Below are 22,811 nucleotides of genomic sequence, written 5' to 3' on the forward strand. Positions count from 1 at the left end.
AAATAGAAGCATGAACAGCCAAAGCATTAGTAATATCCTATAATATATATAATATATAATATAATATAATATGAAAGCGCTAAAACAGTCCTGTGTTTGGATTTCATTGTTTCCTTTTTTGGTGGTTTTACATGGCAAAAATCTTGCCATCTTACTTGGACATATGGACATGGAATAAACTGATTACACAGACAATGACAAACTGAAAAAGACAACTTTTAGCTAGGACTGGGATTATATCTAAAGTATAAGCAATACAGTTTTACAACTGGACTTTTAATTCTAGCAAACTAGCAAGTACGTGGAGGATGCATGATTGAAAACATATTTTAATCGTTGGCTAGAAGTTAATAGCATCAGTATACTGAAAATGCTAGAACTATTAGTAGTACACGGGTTTAAAAGTGTGCTCCGCAGTAATATCCTGGGCTCTGCCTACAAATGGTATATTATGATCAGTATTCTATCCCAGTAAACAAACCTAACTGAATAAATAAATACAATGAAATAAATAAATAAACAGTATAAAATGTGTATTGCAAGGTGATCCCAAGAATGTTGGTAAGCTAGTACCTTTAACAGAATGCTCATTAACTAATGAAACTATTTTAAAAATGAATTTTCTATTTCTATGTTTAAGGCAGCAGTAAGAAATGTGCCATTGCCTGTGAAGCAAAGAGTTGCTAGTAATGTGTTAATTTGTTTTAAATGTGGCAGAAGGGGTCACATTATTAAGCACTGTGCAATTAATACTGAAGATAATGCTGGTCACCTGAAAAGTGAAATGCATGCATGCTGCAAAGAATGTTGTTCCTATGGAGTGTGACACGATTACAGTTATTACAACTCAGTTAGCATTATGTCATGTTACAACTAAGTCGGTGATGTGTATTTTATTTGTAGACAGAAAAGAATTTCATGCCCTACAACATTCAGCATGTTTATCATTGTCAAAGGTCTCCTGTTATATAAGTACAAGATAAATAACAATTAAGACGTAAAGGTAATGTTTACTTATGAAGATGGAAAAGAATATAACTTCATATATGTAAAAATTCTAACAATTCTAGGAAAACTTATATCTTGCGACAGTGACTCTTAAATTGACTCATGGTATAACATTAGGAAAAGATGTTATCTATTTTAAATTGCTACAGAACATGTGGTAGGAAGGAGAATCCATGGACACAGAGCGGTGGATTGATTTAACAGGAAAAAAAAAACAGCAGTTTGATGCGCCCATTCAGTATAAGAATGGAAGTGACAGAAAGACAGTGGGGGGAATTAATGAAGCCTACATGAACTTTTTTCCATGTAGGCATCATGGCACACTGCTTACATGAAAGTAAGCAGATTTGCGATCCAGTAAACAGAGCTGGGCAGCATGCACGCACGCGCCAACATGAAAGCATCTGGTATGCAAATCACCTCATAAACAGGTGAACTGCATGCAAATGATGGAGGTAGAGTGATCCAACAAGTGGCTAGGCAGTCCTGCAGACACCATATTGGTGTTCGTAGAGTACATGGAAAACTTCTATATACAGGAATTTAAACATAGAACAGGGGCTGCAAAAGTGTAGTTCGATGGACAGAAATAGGATAGCAAATGCAGATATGTGCAGAATTATCCACTGTGTGTCCAAAACCATATGGAAAATACTTTAAACTAATTTTATTTTTTTTAATGATCTGTGTATGTTTGCACAGCATGCCACAGTGCGCAAACATGCTGTTATGAAAAAGAAAATAAAAAAGATTGTAAAAACCAAATTTAGTAGTATGTGACAGTAATGTATTATAGAACCCTGCATGGAGTATATACAATGGTGGAATGGTGCTGTTGTCAATGTGGCAGGGCCTGGAATCATGTAGTTTCCAGGTTGTGTGCATGGATCCCCATGAAAATGAGGTGGAGCTACTGAATAGCACAAATAGCTATCTGTGTCTGCAGATCCCATTCGTGTAGGCACAGAACTGTGTTGGTGTCCACAGAAGAGGTAGCTGACATCAAGAGGGGGGTGTGACTTGTAAGCTCATTGGAGCTCAGCTGTGCCTGTTTGCATGGGATGCTGCTGTACTCAGCAGGGGTGAGTGTTTACTGGCTGCTAAACTTTGTTTAGCTTTAGGGCATGTGTTTCAGTATGTTTGCACTGCGTGCTGCAATGCTGAGCATAACCTTTCATGGGGGTGTGTGCAGTGACTGCTAAACATTGTTTACCTTCACAGTGCATGTTTGGGTGGCATGCCACAATGCTAAGTGAGGAAGTCTGTCCAAAAAAAAATTAAAAAATGGCTGAGAAAGCCAATGGTATGCTAATTACTGATGACCCCTGTTTCACTTAAACTAGGGCCATGAAATCTTCATAAAAATGTACTTGGCCAGTGGAATGCATCATAGGTAGCCAATCACACAGTCAGCACCTACAGCAGGGCACTATAAAGGTTGCATATACCCTGTAATATGATTTCACCCTCATACTCTGCACCACTGGAGTACAGACTTGGGAGTTTTAACTGAGGGAATGTAAGGGGTTGCTGCAGGTCTGCTACATCTGTATGTGCTATATGCTGAGGTCAGTGCTGCTGCTACTGCAGCTGACAATAAGCCTAGACTTAAAAGGAGAAGAATGTTTAGGTCCAGGGTAACTTTCCAGGAGCTACATGAGCTGGAGATTGTAGAGCACTATAGGGTGGACAGGAACATACTACAAGAACTCACTGAGCTCTGCCACCCTCAGCTCAGACCCAGAGCCAACAGAGGTTAACCCACCCTAGTGGAAACAAAGGTATGTGTAGCTCTTAGGGTACTAGAGGGTACTAGCTACAGGTACTTTCCAAAGACCAACTGGGGACATGATGGGGATCTCCAGGGATCAGCATCCGGGGTACTCCACCAGTTCCTGGATGACATGCTACCACTTGCCAATGAGCACATTTATTTTCTCCACACCCCTGAGGAGAGGGCCAGCAGTATGTAACACTTCTACTGTGTAGCATACTACCCTGAGGTACTGGGTGTCATAGATTGCACTTGTGTACAAATCAAGGCACCACCCTGTGAGGAGAGTAGAATCTAGGTCAACCACAAGGGGCATTACTCCATCAAGTGCCAGGTTGTGTGAAATGCTCAGGGCATTATCATGAATGTGTGTGCTGGCAGCCCTGGCAGTAATCACGACTGCCATATCTGGCATACATCACAGCTGTACCAGATGTTTGCTAGGGAGGACATCCCGCACAGCCATTTATTGGAGGATGCTGGTTACGTACTGGAACCGTGAATGATGACATCCATCAGAAATGCATGTACACCCATGGAAAAACACCATAATGAGGCACACACTCTAACTTGGAACATCATTGAGCATATTTTTGAGCTGCTGAAAGAATATTTCCGGTGCTTCGATATATCTGATGGACTCCTACATTACTCTCCAGCCACATGTGCACAGATGTTCACAGTATGTGCCATGCTACACAATATGATCCTGTGGAAACAGCTGCAGCAGGATCAGCAAAGGAAAGGGATATACAGCCCCCCTACCATTGCCTAGGTCCCCAGAGCCACACTCACAGGGGGACTTGGAGGAGGACGCCCCTGAGGATGACCCTGAAGGCAGATGTAGGCATGCCCAGTATGGACTGGCCTTGATCAAGAGATAATGCATAGCGCATGCACTGACAACCTAGGGCCCTAGGGATTGACACCTTACTCCTACTAGCATACATATAGTAAAAATGATGTCAGGCAATCCACACAACCTGTACCTAACCATGTATTGGCTGTGTACTGCATGCATCAGACAGAGTCAGCCCTGAGCTACAGTTCTGTCAACTGCTGCATTTGCAAGGTAAGTCAGTCACTTACACACCACTTGTAAGGAGTACTATATTATGCTATTGTATGTATGGACCTACTGCATGTATGGAAGGGAATATAGTGGACTATTTGGAGAGATGTAACATCCACATTGGGCTACAGATACCCAGTTCAGTAGCATGTGTCCTGTAATATTCACTAGGTCTCATGGTTGGAATATTGGGTCTATATCAGAATATCAAAGTATTAAAACTTCGAATGTTCTGATATCGAACACTATTCAGCGAACGCTAAGAATAGCGAAGCTGCAGAACAGTGAATTCTTTCTTTGGGAAAGAATTTGGTTGGCCGTTTCTGTGGCTTCGCTATTCTTAGTGCTGTGGTGGAAAGTTACAGATTCAGGTAAGTGTGCGATTGTTTGTACGTTAGGGTAAGGGGCGGGTTAAGTGAGTTAGTGTTAGGGCGTGGGTTAGGCGTGTGTGCGATAGTGACAGACTTTAGGGTTAGGGGCGGTTTAAGTGAGTTAGGGTTAGGGCGCGGGTTAGGTGAGTGTGTGATAGTGATGGATCTTAGGGTTAGGGTTTGGGTTAAGGTAAGTGGGTAGATAGTAGTGTATGTTTAGTTTAGTGTAGCGTTAGATATAGGAATTTAAGTATATGTGTGTGGTTGCTGTTTGTTTGATGTGCTTGTGTTGTGCATATGTGTTTCGGAGCAGCAAATTTTTTCCATGTGAAAAAATTTGCTGCTCTGAACGTTCGATATTTTTATGTTTAGATGTTTTGGGAGCAATGAAATAGCATTCGCTATTTTCATCTTTCAATAACGTGATATAAACACGGAATATTCACTGCAACAGTCAAGGGAGATGTTAAACATTGGGGTTACATGATACTTACACTACTGTCTATGCCAGCAGATCATATACTGTTCTTCCCACACCCGCAACACACCAATGTTCCCATACATTTGCTGTAACAATAGGTTGGCAATGATATATCAGCAGAACAGCCATTCCAGGGCTGTGACATAGAACCTGGCCATGCATCCTATGTGTCTGTGTCACATAATGCAGGGGTGACAATGTATGTCTGTATGCTGTTGACTGTGTGAGGAATGACATCTCTTTGTTTGGTAGATGATGTGACTCACTGGACTAGGGACGTTTGCATGGGTGATGGTGTTGATGTCTTGAATCTGGTAGCATCCACATCTTTTGCATGTGAGGTACTCATATGGTGGTATTCCCACAGACTGTCAAACCCCTCAATCTGTTACTGCAAGACAGCTGGACAAAGTTATAGAGAATGGGGGTGTAAAAGGGCCAAAACAATAGACAGAAATTGCACATGCTCTGATGAACCTAAAAGGTGACTGCTATAAAAGCTGGTTGCAACAGGACAGAATAGCTGCAGGATGTAAAGAGTATTACTTAAATGTGACAGGAGTTAGTACAGTTCAGTGACTGTATTATACAATCCTATACCCGAACACCACAAATGTATCAGGAACAGACCAGACATATGGGGCAAACTGCCAGACATTCTGCAAAAACATGTACAGTGAGAGGTATGCAGACTGTCACCCTGTGTGTGTGTTACATTATGTACCCCAGTCACATATTAAGTAAAGCACACAGCCAGGGAAAGCCTTGAACAATTTCAGGGAAGTGCTGTACTGTGGAAACAGGTGCAGCAGTCAATGTCTGCAGCACACAAAATCCCAGATTGGAGTATATGTAGCTGTGACCCAGAGCCACCTTGTAAGTACTGAGAGTCCACAAATGAAACTTCACCAAAAAGAATACAAAAAACTGCAGAACAATGATAAAAATACTTTACTGGTGCATTCGGTACCATGGCATGCGCCTTCAAGGAATGTTTAACACACCATACAGCATATGTTTTATATATCCCTAATTACATCCTGAGCCCATTAATTAATTAATTAATTAATTAATTAATCTCAGGAAGTCATAGCCTATCTCGCCACTTATTGAGTGCAAGGAACTAACATTTCTTAGACAAGGTGCCAGCCCATTGCATGATGCAAGCACACATGCACACACACACACACACACACACACACACACACACACACACACACACACACACACACACACACACACACCTAAGTGTAACTTGCTGGAGATTTGCCAATTCACCTATGGCAGATATTTGGGATGTGGGAAGAACAAAGTGCACCAACCCAGGATTCAGTCCTGGCCATGAAAAAGGAAGGTTAATAACACCTGCAATTTGAAGCATGGCAATAACAGTCTTTCATCAAATAGGAAAGACAGTGAAATGTTATTATGTGGGTAAGAGAGCTGCAGAGCTGAAAAGGTAAGGCAACTTACTTTTTACAGTTTATGTCATCAGATAAACTAACTTACTGTTAAAGTGTCAGAAAAGTGTTTTCTTGATTTGGGTTTCAGAATTCCATAGCATCACAAAATGTATTCTGTAAAACAAAACACACATAACAGCCTTCTTGATATACAGAATCCTTGGTATATGGGAAATGTCTTGTGCCCGATTCCAAAGCAAATTATTCTCACAGCTTTTTCATAAAGTCAGAATGGTTGCAATTTCAAAACAAGGTTCATATGCTTCTTTATGTTGAATATACAAATAAGGAAGCACACAAGCTTTCATGGACAGGTGCAACTATTCTCCTGATTCCATTCTGGAATTATAGCTAAACTCACTAAACTAGGTATAAATCCCTATGTCACAAGATGGGTTGCCAATTGGCTCACTGACAGAACCCACACTGTAAAAGTTGCAGACTCCAAATCTGACCTCAAAGCAGTGACAAGTGGAGTACCACAGGGTTCCATCCTGGGACCTCTCCTGTTTGGTATCTACTTCTCTGAAGTACAGGCCAACACAGAAGGCCTCTGGCTAATGAAGTTCACAGATGACTGCAAACTAGGAGCCATAATCAAGTCCCCAAATGATGTGGACATCCTGCAGAAGGGCCTTGCTCAGACAGATGCCTGGTATCAGAGCCATGGCCTCAAGCTCAATGCCAAAAAGTGCAGTGTCACCCCCTTTGTAAAAACTCTGTACCCATGAAATACCACATAGGCAGCAATCTACTTAACACTGAATGTGTGATAAGAGACCTTGGGATCCAGGTAGACAGTAGTCTCTCCTTTGATAGTTACATCGCCACAGTACTTAGGAAGTTGTTCTACATGGCACACCTCATCATAAAAGGGTTCTCATCCAGGAAAAAAGAGGTCATTGTTCCCCTCTACTCAACACTCATTAGACCCATTATAGAGTACAACGCCCCTTTTGGAATGTACCTCACAAGACATCTGCAGCAGCTGGAAAGGCCACAGAAGTACCTCACAAAGAGGATTACTGGCCTCAAACAAATGCCCTACACTGACCTCCTCAAAAAACTCCAGCTTTACTCCATAGCATATCACCTACTCCAAGGTGACCTCTGTCTAACATATAAAGCTATGTCAAACCCAGAGCTGTTGGACATGCTACTCATAAAGAAATCCCAAGCCCTCCGAGCTACATGCTCTAGGGACCTAAACATTGTCACCACAATAAACAGGACATGCTGGAGGGATAGAACCCTGTCCCAGAGACTTCTCATACTGTGGAACAGGCTACCTATCTATGTCAAGCAAAGTTCTTCATTAACACTCTTCAATAAAAATCTTGATGAGTGGATATGAAATAGGAAACACACCCCGGGGATCACTTCTGTGTCTCTGCTCAACAATGGCACAGGAAAATAACTTTCTTGGGTGGCGTAAGCCAGGGAACCTTGTTGGCTAGGCTTACATAGGCCCTTGGGCCGATAGCCTAGTACCTACCTATGACCCTATGAACCTATAACCAGTTCCCATTCTCTTTTAAATAAAGATATGTAAATATTTAAAATGACATTACACATATTTTCTGAAACAACATTGCACATATTAATTAGAATACATCTTCTTTAAGTAACAATAAACTGCCTTTTTAGACAAAAATTCAGTAATGTTCCCTGAATTTATGAAACTTTTAAAATTGCAGACAATTAAAGACCATGAAATATTTCTTACCCCACATTCAAATTAATATCCAGATTTAACCCCCTAGGATGTAGCGTACCAAAATGTATGATACATTTTATTTCTAACAGCATTAACCTGTTCAAAAATTCCTCTCCCTGGCAAGCTATAGGCTTAGCTAACACACTGTGAAAGTGGAATATGAGCCACCATGATATTTCTTGAAATATTCAGCTACTGGGCTTTCTAATCTACCTCTCCTGATGTCTCTCAAATCCTTCATAATTCTTTTTTTTCACTGCCCTTTTGGTATGCCTTATATATCACCTAACTGGAAGACATCCACAGCCGATTATATAGATCACCCCCCAAGATTCACAACTGTACTGATCCTGAGCCTTGTATAGTAATGTCTTTCGGCTTTTCCCGGTTAGGGTTCACCACAGTGGAATTTCGGTCCGTTAATAATTGGCAGTGGATTTTTACAGTGCCAAGTTGCCAGCCCGACGCCCAACCTTCAAAGAAGGCACACCCATTCACGCTCACACCTACCTGCATGTCTTTAACATTACTCGACCATGGGGAGGACATGCAAACTCCACACAGAAGGCGCTCCAGCTGAGAATCGAATGGGAGAACTTCTTGCTGTGAGGCGACAATGCTAACCGCTGCACCACTGCGGCCTTATATGTCCTACTATTAATGTTGACCCCATCTATGTTTCTAATCTTATCACACACTTTACATCTGCCACAAGGGAAACTGCCCCTTCTTGTATGTCCTCTTTCTACCTTACTAGCAACTCCTTCAAATTCATGAACCTACTATAAGAAAATGTGACCTTGTTTGGAAACAATCCCTTGAAGCTTACATCATTTAGAATGATAAGCCAAAATATGTTCACTAAGTTCCTCAGAATCCCTGAGAAAGGAGAAAATGTATCCACAAAAAAGATTTTATCTTTACTTTCCCCCTTTCCAAATTCCTGATCTTTGTCATTTCTTCTCAATAAACCCCTTTTTTCCTTAGTGTGAGTCATCACTAACACTTTTTTAACCTTGTTTTCAGCAACATTTAAGGTAACCTCATCATAACCACTGCTGAGTAGTTTGTCCCTGCTCTTCCCAAACTCAGCATCCAACCTGGATTTATTTGAAGTGTTATTCGCTATCCGGAGATATTGCCCATATGGTAGTGATGCTACTAGATGGGGAGCATGCATGCTATCAGCCTTAAGGAAATTGTTAACAGTGGTTGCCTTCACAAAGGGCCTACATTAAATTTTTTGATTTTCTCCCACAAAAAATTCTAAGTCTAAATACTGCACTGTTACCCTTCCAGTATAAAAAGTGAATTCCAAACCAAAGTGATTACCCTGCAAATACTGCATGAAATCCTGAAATTCCTCTACTTCACCTTTACAAATGAAAATCAAATCATCTATATAATTTTTCAACAAAATTATTTTTTGCTTGTAAAATCCAGAGTTGTAAATGTATGAATTTTCAGAGTAATTCATAAACTAAATAGCATAAACAGGGGCATATGAGGCCCCCATTGCAGTTCCCTCCTTTTGCAAGAAGTGTTGATTCACAAACTTAAAGCAATTTTGTGACAAGGAAATTTCCAGCAAATGTACCAGAAAATCTGTACGTGGGCCTTCGCCTAGCATGTTTCTTACATCTTCCAAACTCCATCTGTTCTTAATACTTGTATATAGAGATTTGACATCCACAATGGCCCAATATTAATCATTTGGCCATTCCATGTCTCCTATTTTATCAGAGAGCTCCTTTCCATTTTTAATGTGTGACATGATTTTACACAAACAATCTTTAAGTTGAACATCCAAAAACATGCCCACATTTTGTAGGTAAGCTCCTGTGCCAGATACTATTAGCCTACTGGGCGGGTTATGGATATCCTTATGTATTTTGGGTATCACTTTAAATTTAGCATCCTTTGGATTCTTGATATAAAATTTTCTAACATCTGAGGCAGAAAGAAAACTAAATCTTTCACCCCTTTCTAGGATTTCCAACAATAGCAAATTAAATTCCCTAACAGGGTTGCAAGGCAAAGCTTCATATACTGCTGTATCATCCAAAAGGGCCATAGACATACTATTGCAATGATCTTTGGTCAAAATTACCCAATTACTCCCCTTATCTGCCTGTATAAATGTATATTTGTAACAACTATATCTTAACTGCTGTAGAACATCCCATTGCTTCCTAGTCAAATTAAATACTTTATTTTTTTTCTAAAATTATGATATTCCACTTCTAGTTGTTTACATAGAACATTTTCAAAAATACATATACTCACAGACATTTTTGGAGGTACAAAAGAACTGCAATATGGCACTTGTGGTACCCAGTGAAAAAACATGAACCGCTGTTCCCCACTTCCCCTTCCCCAAGCATACATTCCTCTTCTTCATATGACTTATAGTCATAAATTGACACATTCAATAAGGAATCACTCCCATTTATACTTGCTTCATCATTTATTTTTCATTAGTTACATCATTAATGTTTTCAACACATTCCTGGGTTAACTCATTGTTTCTATTACCAAAAAATACTTTTAAATGTAACTTACGGAAAAAATGGGTTACCTCCAGAATTAAGTCAGCCAAGCTGGGAAAATATGTGGGGATGAATTTAACTACTTTGTCCAAAAGAGATATTACATCCTGATTGAGATTCAAATCTGACAAATTAATTTTTAAACTTTTTAAGTCCCTTTCATTGTCCCAAACATTTATACTAAGTCCATGAGCTGGAAAGGATGTCCATTCCACATTGTGAAAGGCCCCAGCTTCCATCGTCTCATTGGTTTCTCTTCTTTCTGTTTCTATTGCCCGTTTTTGGATTCCCCTGCCATTTACAACCGCAACCTTTAAAACCTTTGGTAGTCCCATTTTGAGATGTAGAGTATGTTGTTTTTTTCATTTAAATCCTGAAAGGATGCACTTTTTTACTAAGTGATGCTGTTTCCCCTGACAAAATGGAGGAATCTCTCTGGTCGCGACCTCTGCTGCCGGAACACTGAGCTGACAATCTTCCACTAGTCTCCTTGTATTGCCATGCAAAGATAAGGCTGTTCTTGTAGTCGTTGACATTTCTTTGCAACTTACCTTCTTATGAAGGGTCAGAGCTTCTTCTACTTTATCCACCTTCCCCTTAATGTTCTTGAATCTTGTATCTAAAGTGGCATCCGCTGTGATTTCTGCCAATGCGTTTGAGTTTGCAAAATGTCCGCATGTATTTTTATTGCTGCCTAATGATATGCTTGATAAGAATTTTCAACCAAGCTTTAGTACACATTAAAGAGGTAGCATTCCATTCTTCCAACAGGTCACCCTCTTCCTCCGAAAATTCGTATGCTGGCAGTCAATTAATCCTTAGACCCCTGGAAGTAATGTCCAGAACCAAATATTTTTCAAGGAGCCTAATATCATAAAATAAAGTCACCTCCGTGATCAATAACCATTCGAACTTGACAAAATCCACCTCATTAGCGTTTACCTCCCCTGGTGCCCAAGGGTCATCGCTGGCAATTCTCTCCTCTCTTTGTCTCCACATGTTCAAACATGAAATATGGGAACCGTCTGTTGCCATTCTAATCAAACTCCACTGCCTTCCGACCATAGATAAAGCACACAAAAGAAACTTCACCAAAAAGAATACAAAAAACTGCAGAACAATGAGAAAAATTCTTTACTGGTGCATGCGGTACCGTGGCTTATGCCTTCAAGGAATGCTTAACACACCATACAGCATATGTTTTATACATCCCTAATTGCATCATGAGTCTATTAATTAATTAATTAATTAACTAACCAGTTCCCATTCTCTTTTAAATAGATGTAGGTATGTAAAATGACATTACACATATTTTCTGAAACAACATTGCACATATTAAATAGAATACATCTTCTTTAAGTAACAATAAACTGCCTTTTTAGACATAAATTCAATAATGTTCACTAACACATAAGAATTTATAAAACTTTTAAAATTGCAGACAATGAAAGAACATGATATATTTCTTACCTCACATTCAAATTGATATCCAGATTTAACCCCCTAGGATGTAGCATAGTCGCATCAATACCATATGGGGAATATCTCCGGATAGCGAATAACACTTCAACTAAGTCCAGGTTGGATGTTGAGTTTGGGAAGATCAGGGACAAACTACTCAGCAGGGGTTATGATGAGGTTATCTTAAATGTTGCTGAAAACAAGGTTAAAAAAGTGTTAGTGATGGCTCTCACTGAGGAAGAAAGGGGTTTATTGAGAAGAAATGACAAAGATCAGGAATTTGGAAAGGGGGAAGGTAAAGATAAAATCTTTTTCATGGATACATTTTCACCTTTCTCAGAGATTCTGAGGAAATTAGTGAACATATTCTGGCCTATCATTCTAAATGAGGTAAGCCTCAAGGGATTGTTTCCAAACTAGGTCACTTTTTCTTATAGCAGGTTCATGAATTTGAAGGAGTTGCTAGGTATAGGTAAGGTAGAAAGGGGACATAAAAGAAGGTGCAGTTTCCCTTGTGGCAGATGTAAAGTGTGTGAAAAGATCAGAAACATAGATAGGGTCAACATTAATGGTAGGATATACAAGGCTCAGGATCAGTACAGCTATGAATCTTGTGGGGTGATCTGTATAATCGGCTGGGGATGTCTTTCAGTTAGGTGGTATATAGGGCAGACCAAAAGGGTAGTGAAGAAAAGAATTATGGAGGATTTGGGAGACATCAGGAGAGGTAGATTAGATAGCCCAGTAGCTGAGCATTTCAGGAAATATGGTGGCTCAGATTCCACTTTCTCTTACAGTGTGTTAGCTAAGCCTATAGCTTGCTAGGGAGAGACATTTTTGAACAGGTTAATGTTGTTAGAAACAAAATGTAACATAAATGTTGGTATGCTACATCTTAGGGGTTAAATCTGGATATTAATTTGAATGTGGGGTAAGAAATATATCATGTTTTTTCATTGTCTGCAATTTTAAAAGTTTCATAAATTCTTATGTGTTAGGGAATATTTTTGAATTTTTGTCTAAAAAGGCAGTTTATTGTTACTTAAAGAATATGTATTCTAATTAATATGTGCAATGTTGTTTCAGAACATATGTGTAATGTCATTTTAAATACTTACAGCTCTTTAATTAAAAGAGAATGGGAACTGGTTAGTTAATTAATTAATTAATGGGCTCATGATGTAATTAGGGATGTTTAAAACATATACTGTATGATGTGTTAAACATTCCTTGAAGGGGTAAGCCATGGTACCGGATGCACCAGTAAAGGATTTTTCTCACTGTTCTGCAGTTTTTTGCATTCTTTTAAGTATTGACAGTCCCACTAGGCATGTTCCTACACTTAGATAACTTGAGTACAATTCTGTTGTCTCTTACTCACAAAAACCTGCTATGTGGAAATATTTCTGTACATACAGACAGCTATGTATACATATCTGACTGTCCCTATCCCCCTCACACAGGATTAGAGTGTCTATCAGTATGTGTCACATATACATATGATACCGATATATATATATATCGGTATATAAATTACAATGATGCATAGACTCTCCACATATATCTACATAAAACAATTACATAATGTAACAGCAACATTTAAATAGACATCCCTGTTATACACACACACCCACACACACACAAACACACACACACACACTCATGTGTGTGTGTGTGTATGTGTGTGTGTGTGTGTGTGTGTGTGTGTGTGTGTGTGTGTGTGAATGTAAGAATGTTCCCACATACCCTCGGAATGCTGAGTTTATCTGCATGTACACATCACAACAGTTGACTAAAGGAAGCAGACCAAGGCCGCAACAGTACATAATCCACTCACCCACAGACCCCTGTGCCTGTGGAATGTCACCTTATATACAGACACAGGTGAGAAGGGGGAGCGCGAACACTTTGGAGGACAACAAGCTGTATGTGTAACTGTGGCAGCTGTGGCAGCCTTTTCAAAACTGCTGAGCCAGGGTAAGGGTGCCCCTTACAGTCTAATCAAGGCATGTGATTAAGGTGCATATGTTATGCAACAGTGCCAATAACAGAGTAGTATGTGACATATATTTATGATATATGGATATGTGCAGTGTGTCTTGACCTGCAGGCCTTTGACTTGCTAAACTATATAGCAGTTCATTAGTTAGTAGTAACCTGTGTTGATAAAGATTGCATGACTCAGCCATTAACTGCTGTTTTTACAAGAATGCAATTGCACTGCAACATAAGACTGGATTTGAACCCAGAACTGTGTGTGGCAAAATGTACAGACTGGGCTACTGAATCATTGTTGCAGCAGGTGTATTTGCAAGGTATATCTGCAGACATACAGGCTGTGACACACATTGTCTGTATCCATCAGCATGTGCATGGCTTCCTATGGCTGTATTTTGCACCAGGGTCCAAGTTGAACATGTTCTTTGCCACTGCTGCCTTAGCAGGTGTCTTTCTACATGTTGCTGATACAAGGGCACATTTACCAGCTATCAAAGGCCTCATTTACATCCATTTGTATGTCTTTGGCTGTCTAGTGGTGTAATATTGCACCGTAGTCCAAAGAACACTCCCATTTTTCCCATTAATTTTTAATTCCAGTTTGCACAGTGTGGCACAGTGTGCAACTCCACTGAGGCATGCCTAATGATTGTAAGTGGCAATCACTATGCTTTGATGCAAACACCTGCTTTAATTAAGATCTGTGTGGTGTGGTGGGTTAATGCAGTGTGCTGCAGGTGTGATGGGCTTGGGTTCGAAATGTGGCAGAGGTGTTCCTTTTGTACATTTGACTTACAATGTTATAAACACATATACTCATTAGAGTACTATTTAGCTGAGCTAAGTGAAGTGGCATGACATGGCGTGCCGTGGAGCTCCATGCTAAAAAAATATGCAGAAAAGAAAAAAGGGGAGATAAGAAAGTGGTGAAATGGGGGCAAGCAGGGGAAAACATAGTGAAAAGCAGGTAGAGATGTGAAGAAAGGGTGTAGGAAAGAACCATAGCTAGCCATTTCTTGTATAGCAACAGCTGTGCAATTTGGCAGATTTTGTAGATGAATTTGAACTCTCAAAGCCCAGAGAGAGGGGTGAGGACAACATAACTGCATTCTCAAGACAATTGGACCAAATCACTTGTGTCCAGTAGACATGTGTGCGAAATGGAGAGCTGTGTATTGGGTGATATCTTTTTTTTGAGACAGGTTCCCATTTTTTTTAAGTGAAAGTGGAATGGTGGGGAAGGGGCTTAGGTATGTGTGGGGGAAGTAAGTTGGGTAGGAGAGGATGCATTTGCAGACAGCAAGACAGACAAGACAACAGACAGGGGTGGTGTGTAGCACATGAGGTGGGTGAACACCTTGGATGGGGAGGGTGTTGTGGAATCCAAGTTGCACGTTCCTCCAGATGCAGTAGAGTGACTCACATCCCCACCCATGGGACTGTTGACACTGCTCCTTCACTGCCCTGAGGTTGGCTGTTCTGGAAGCTGGGTGCAAGAGCGAGGCTGTCCCACCAGGTTGGCCAGCAGGCCCTCAATCTGGCGCAGGTGGTGCTCATAGCTCTGATGAACAATCCTGCTCACTGTGACTGGCATTTTAGCCTGGGGTACAACACCCCCACCCCCAATGTTCCCAGGGGAAAACTGGGCCCCGCCCCCTGAGGCAATCCCACCCGACAATGCAGGTAGTGAAGTGGCAGTAGAGGGAGACCACCAGTCTGGGTCCCAGACATGCTAGGACCTGGTGCCATAGCTGGTTGAGGTGAGGTAGATGGATCACTCGAAACCAGCCTACCTTGATATGTTGTAGTAATGGAAGTATAGCAATAAGTATAGGTTAGTTGTGAGCAAATCATTATTAGTAATAAAGCATGACAGAACATTGGAGATAACCCAATTACATATCAATGCATATTATGTGAAACACAACAATAAATAACAGAACAGTCAGTATGTTAACAGCATGCCAATAACAATTACAGCATAATGCCAACAAAATAGGTAATGTAACAAGATGTGTTAATTCTTCTTCTTCTTCTTCTTCTTTTGGCTTTTCCTGGTTAGGGGTCGCCACAGCAGATCACCGTCCAGCTGTGTTAATATGCAACCATTATAAAACAAAACAATAATAAAACACATCTCAAAATACAGTTATTGTAGCAACATATGTTCATAGTAAACCATAACCAATGAATAACAATAAAAAATAAATGAAGATTAGGGGTGGGGAGAGAGAGAGAAAAACAGTCCATTAATAACATTTGTGGTTATTTCTTTGACAACAGTACTACAATCTACTCTACAGGTCTGTATTTTGTTTATGTATACAGTGACTACAAGTCTCCTATAGCTGATGTAACACGTATATACCTGCCAAGCTATTTGCATGGGACACTATGGGCCAAGCAGTAGCAACTGCGAGTACACAACTACACACACCACTCACACATCAGGTGGACATATATAACTACCAAGGTGTTCTGTGGACTGATTTGGTGATACTTTGCAATCTAGGTAATCATTTCCATGGTAATCCTGTGACAGATGGATTACGAGCTATTAATTACATAATGTGAAATCATGACACTTGAAAGACATGTGTACAGTACAGGCATTAAACAGCTGTCATGCCTTGGTTGACAGGCATGGAAATAGAACCCAATAGCAGTGACTGCAGGAGATATCTGTATAGGATGTATTAATTGACTGCAGCAACTTTTAACAGACAGTCCAGGTATACAGCTATACCGGGATTACACATTTTATTTCTGACTGAACATTGCTGATGAACACATTCTTGCTAATGATTTTAACAGTCTGTGACATCTAAGCACACAATTATCTACTCATAATATGGGCTACCTCACCCATTTACCTGTAGTTCCTTTGGATAGAGAATTTGTATGCATTATGTGACTGCTACTGTAACATTTAGTGCTACATAGCACTGGATTCGAAACCTGGTCTGTGTGTGGCAAAATGTACTATATACAGAACATTTAGCAAACTGAGATACTGAGTCACTGCTGATTACTGACTGATTGATATTTACCTATAGCTCACCTGGAATCAACATATGACCTGTTAGTACTAATACAGTGTTATACTAGACTGCAGTGACGGTAGAATGCACATGCATGAAATACAAGCATAACATAGATAGTAGGTAAGTTATATATCAGTATAAACAATGCTTATGTACACAATTTATTCTTAGTGGTTTGAAATATCTGTGAAGGCAACATACACAATATCAGTTCATGGAGTGGGCTACCTCACCCATATGCCTTTATTACCTGATGTCTGTGGATAACAGAGCATTATGTGAACAATATTGGTCTAGAGATAGACTTGAACAGTACTATATGAGTTAACCAATACAACTTGCATTCATTGGATTTGCATTCTACAGCTATGACAGTGTTATACTTGACTGCAGCACCTTACCTTACAGCTTGAATGCATACAGCTCTACTGCAATGATTACAATAAGACAATCCTGATGTACACCATTTTCCTGGCTGTTATTGGTATTGTTTCATGTTTCACTGCACAACAGTTGGCATTATTCATTTATTGCAATACAGTTCTAATTCCACATTTATTGCACTACAGACTTTATTGCATATACTTTAGTGCAGTTACTGGTAGAGTTTCATGTTTTTATTGTGCTACAGTTGCCATTATTCATTTCTTGAAATGCAGCTGTAATTCCACATTTATGGCACTACAAACTTTATTGTATATACTTTAATGCACTAAATACTTTAATATTTCTTATTTATTTCACTACACTTAGCATAATACAGCCATATTCACCACATTGATGGTGCAACCTGGCCAAGCGCTGGGCGTGAGACTTGACAATGTGAGCCCTCTCAGCTGCAGCTGTTGGGAGAGAAGCACACCATTATGTAGACTAGCTTTGCAGATATTCAGATTACATATTGCTAAACCAGAGGTAAAATTATTTACATACTTGTGGGGCATTCCCTGCCCAAGCTTCTTGGACCCTGGTGTACAAGAGTCTCCTCTTTTGTCATTTCAGGTAATCATGTTAGTGACGACACTGCTCACCTGTATGGGGGATACCAGTAACACTGGAGAATTCTCTGGCCAGCCAGTCCCAGGCCTCTGCCTTACACTCAGAGCTCTGGAAACCTGCCTGCAGCAGCAGGTCATCATGTTTTTTAACTAGGAGTCCAACCATGACCCTGGACTCCAGCATGCCCCAATGCTACACCCATAAGCATCTTCACCAGCACCAGCCATAGTAACTGTATTCCTGTCTATTGGACTTAATATAGGCTGTTTTCCTGCCCTTACATATCATTGGGCAATATTCAAAAAAGTGCTGCGTCACTTAGCACTGCACAAACCAGTGCAGCTGAGCTGAGAAGGCTGAAAAACTAAAAAAAAACATAGTCTTAGCAGAGCTTAGCAGCAAGCAAACCAGCCAAGCAGAGCACAGCATAAACACTGACAGCCATTACCATGTTTATGTGGTGCTTAGCAGGTCTAAGCACAGTTCAGCAGATCATAGCAGAGCACAGCGGTGCCATATTTTAAAACAGTCTACATAATATGTATATCAAAATTAAATACATATTTTCCCTTCCATGTATTCTAACCCTAGACCCATTGCACATGGAGCCATAACTCTACCCATTAAGCTACATGGATATTAAGACATCTGGAATACTTTCACATATACCACTGCGTTACCTATAAGAAGTGCTGAGCACCATGCTGCACAATGCAAACATGCTCAGATACACTTACACACATTTAAATAAATAATTAAATAAATCCAGTTTCAATTTTTAGATGTCTGGCAGGTGTCTGGTATCTTATCTGTGGGCACCGCTTAGTATTGCTGCTCTCCGGGCCGCTCCGTGCAAACATGCTTTTCTTTAAAAAAAATATAAAATACAATAAAACTAAAGGACAGTCCTGGGAGTCTTTTACTCATCTGTGGACATGGGTAGCACTACACCTCTACACTGATTCAATAGCCATGTTCCTCTGCTCTCCCTTGGCAATGTGCCATCATTAATATGCATGGCTCAGTGCCAAGGGAGAACCATGTACACTGGCATGGTAATGTTCCATGTACCCGGTGCCTACATGGATTTTATTAAATCCTAGGGAGTGATATTTATATAGAGATATTGAATCAAATCCATTTAGCATCAAAGCTATAAAAGGAGCAATAATTTTGTTACAGATAGAAAATAAAAAGGAACCCACTATCAGATGCACACCCAAATGTTAAAGCAACAGAAGCCCAAAACTGTTTGGGATGTCTATATAGGGACTGAAAGTGAATTGATAAAGAACCCCAAAATAAGACTTGACATAACACAGACGTCTGGACAGAGATCTAGACAGAGACCTACAAGAAGCTTTAGCACAGAAATTGAGACATAAATAAAGGAAGATGTGAACTTCATTGAGGACCCTCAATACAAAGTAAATACTGAATGTGAGACAGGTAAAACAGGCAGAGTTCTGAACACATTTTGTTAATACAGAGTTGGATTCAAAAACAGGTATCTACAACTGTGGAAGAGTTCTGAACGATACCTCTCAACTGTCTAGATTTTGGCAGAATGTCCCGATTTTTGTTCATGTTGTTCCTCATAATATTTGTGTTTTTTGACAAATTGTTAAGAATTGTAGTCACTAAATAATGACACATATTTGAGTTTCAGACTTTATATGCATCTGAAAATGCATGATGACACAAAACCTGCTATTCTAGCAATGTTTTAAGACCAATATGTATAATCTGTCACTGTTTTGGGGCCTTTGCCCCCCCCCATTATTTTAGGCTTTGCCTACATTTCTTGCACTTAGAGGTTGAGAGGTATGTCCTGAACCCACACCTGCTAATATAAAACAAAAATTTCAAGCAAAGTCAGACTGTTAATAACATATATCTGCAAGTAATTAAAGAAACCAGACTGAAGACAGCAAAAATAATCATCTAGTTTATTCTGATATACCCTTTGCAAAGGGAGTACAAAATAGAGAAGGGTAACAAACTCATACTAAGTCAGAGGGAGAGCAAACTAAAAAATGGAGCATTCAAAGAGCTTATATAGATAGCAGAGAAAATAAAGCAAAATATTTGTTTTCCAGAACTACCTTTTGTAGATGATGTCATAGAAGAAGCTGCAGTTCTAGAGTCTGGGGGAGAAGAATCAAAAATAGATACCTTCCCCTACAGAACAAACAACAGAAAAAGATAAGTCTGAGTTAACTTTTAAAGGAGTAGAATGGAAAGTTGATTCTTTAAGCAGGACAAGAGAGAGAATATAACCAAGGTTTTGTGGAAGGACTGTGAGCATGATGTTGCCATTACTTATTACTCTTATTTTGAGCTACAAGAGTGACTAAGGAAAAGCAAGCAGATCTGCATGAGACACTACTGATAAAACCCTATATGTCACCAATAATGAAGTTAATCTATAGTTACATATTAGGAGCGTACCTAGGGATGGGCAAAACCAGAGCATGAGAACCTGCCAGATTTTAATGGCCAGATGTAATGAAATAGACAGAAAACGTATGTGCTTCTTGTCCAGAATGCCAAAAAATAGTACCATGTTTTGATCCCAATGCCTATCAAAGACATATCATTTGAAGGTATTGCAATGTTCACTGAGCGATCCACTAGTTTATTTATTTATTATTTTATTTTACATTTGTTAACCGGGTTAGTCTGGCTGAGCTTTTGGCTCATTTTCAGCAGAGACCCAGGGAGAAAAGCTCCTCAGGACTATAAAACAATTTATTAAATTTTAGTAACATAGTAGTAACAATCAGTTATAGGATCTTACAAGCAGAGACCTGGAGAGAAAAAATGTTCCTCAGGCAATTCAATTATACAGAGTATTAACAACTGTCAGACAAGTATGTGAGTTGTTACAAACAAGGTTTTAAACAATTAGCAGAAGAAAATGTGACTAGTTACAATATTATTTAAGCTGCTTAGAGCAAAATGAGTTAATAGTTAGGCAGATGCTTATTTAAAGTGGGTAGGATCTAGTTGTTTAGGAGATTGGAAACAAGAAAGGAAAGTAAGAATGGCTAGTAGGAGATGTAGGGGAGGTAGAGTATAGGAGAGAGACTAGACAGGTAGGTTGTTTTGAGACTAAGAATTAAGAGTGGTTGGAGACAGAGGAAGGGAAGAGGTAGAAGAGGCAGGAGAATAGTGATATAGATACATTAAGATTGAGGTGGTGAAATAGGTGAAAGGATGGTGGTTTCAGGTGGTTGGCTACAGTGGCAAGACCACTTTGTTTTTAGGTATTTTCTTGTAGCTAATTTGAAACTTTTGCTATGCTGGAGGGATTTTATTTCCAAGGGGAGTTGGTTCCAGGATGTAGATGGGTTATAGTTATAGAGAAGGCAGCCTATTTTGGTTTTGGGTTTGTAGATGTCTAATAATTCTTGATTTGAGCTGCATAGCATCCTAGCAGGGGAATATTTGGATATGATAGTGGGGAGGCTGGGGCAGAAGAAGGGTAGATAGAGGATAGAGTGGATGATTTGTAGTTGGTATAGTTGGAGTAGCTGAGGGAATTCTAGCCAGTCTAGTTGCTGTAGTACTACACAGTGGTGTGACTTGTAGGTTTGGTTAGCTGCAAATCTGGCGATCTTATTATAGGTAGTTTCAAGCTTGGAAATAAGTGTAGAATTTAGGTTTGTAAATATGTGGCAGCTGTACAGGAGCATTGGGAGTAATAAAGCCTGGGAGAGAGTTATTTGGGCAGTGTTATTTAAGTATTTCTTACTACGGAAAAGGTTTCCAGGTTTCTGATGAGTTCTTTTTGCCGAGTTAGTAATATGGAGATCAAACTTAAACTGATCATCTATTGTAGCACCTAGCAATTTAGTACTAGATTCAGCTGAGATGATAGTGTTGTTGCAGGACAAGATGGTAAATGTACTTTTGAGTGTGGGTGATGTTTTTAGGGAGGAAGAGTAGGAGATTAGTTTTTTTGGATTAAGTTTTAGTTTATCACTAAGCCAAGTCTCAATGGTGTGGAAGGATGCCTGGGTAGTTGAGTGGAGGTCAGTTGGGTTGTCAGCAATGGTTATAACAGTTGAGTCATCAGCATATTGCACAAGAGATGACTGGGGACAAGAGGAGTAGAGCAAGTTGGTGAAAATATTAAAGAGTACTGGTCCAAGTATGGACCCTTGGGGGACTCCCATTTGTACAGTGAGAGGGGAGGATAGTGCAGAGAGACATTTAACTGATTGCAGGTGGGTAGGGAGATAGCTGGAGAACCAGGAGATAGTAGGGGGAGAGAAATGTAAGTTAGTGAGTTTATCTAGAAGGAGTGGGTGAGAGACAGTGTCAAAGGCTTTAGAAAGTTCAGGGAATAGGCATGAGACAAGTTTATTGTTATCACAAGCTAGGGAGACTATGTTGATGAATTATATGAGTGCAGTAGTTGTACTATGCTTGGGACAGAAACCATGTTGTGTGGGTGTGCGAAGGTTTTCCTGGTGAAGATAATGCATTACCTGCTTGTGAATGCATTTCACTAGGATTTTGAGAGTGGAGAGAGTATGGCAATCGGTCTGAAGTTGGATATGTCTGAGGAGTTGCCCCCTTTGTGAATGGGTAGAGTAAAGAAATTCTTCCATACAATGGGGATATAGGATTCAGAAATGGATCGTTTGATTAAGATAAATACAGGATAGGCAAGAGGTTCAGAGGCAATCTGCAGGAAGTAAGAGGGTAGCTTGTCAACAGATGGGGAGCAAGGTTTAAGTTTAGAGAGTAATGACTTTACATAGTTAGTTGATACTGCTTTTAGAGAGAATGAGTTAGGAGGGTTTGGAAGAGGTATAGAGTTTGCGGGGGTGCTAGTGTTGTTTCTGGGGGGAGAGAATTTATTA

Source organism: Protopterus annectens, chromosome 2.part0 (genome assembly GCF_019279795.1).
Source record: "Protopterus annectens isolate FY-2018-M chromosome 2.part0, PAN1.0, whole genome shotgun sequence".
Taxonomy (NCBI): Eukaryota; Metazoa; Chordata; order Ceratodontiformes; family Protopteridae; genus Protopterus; species Protopterus annectens.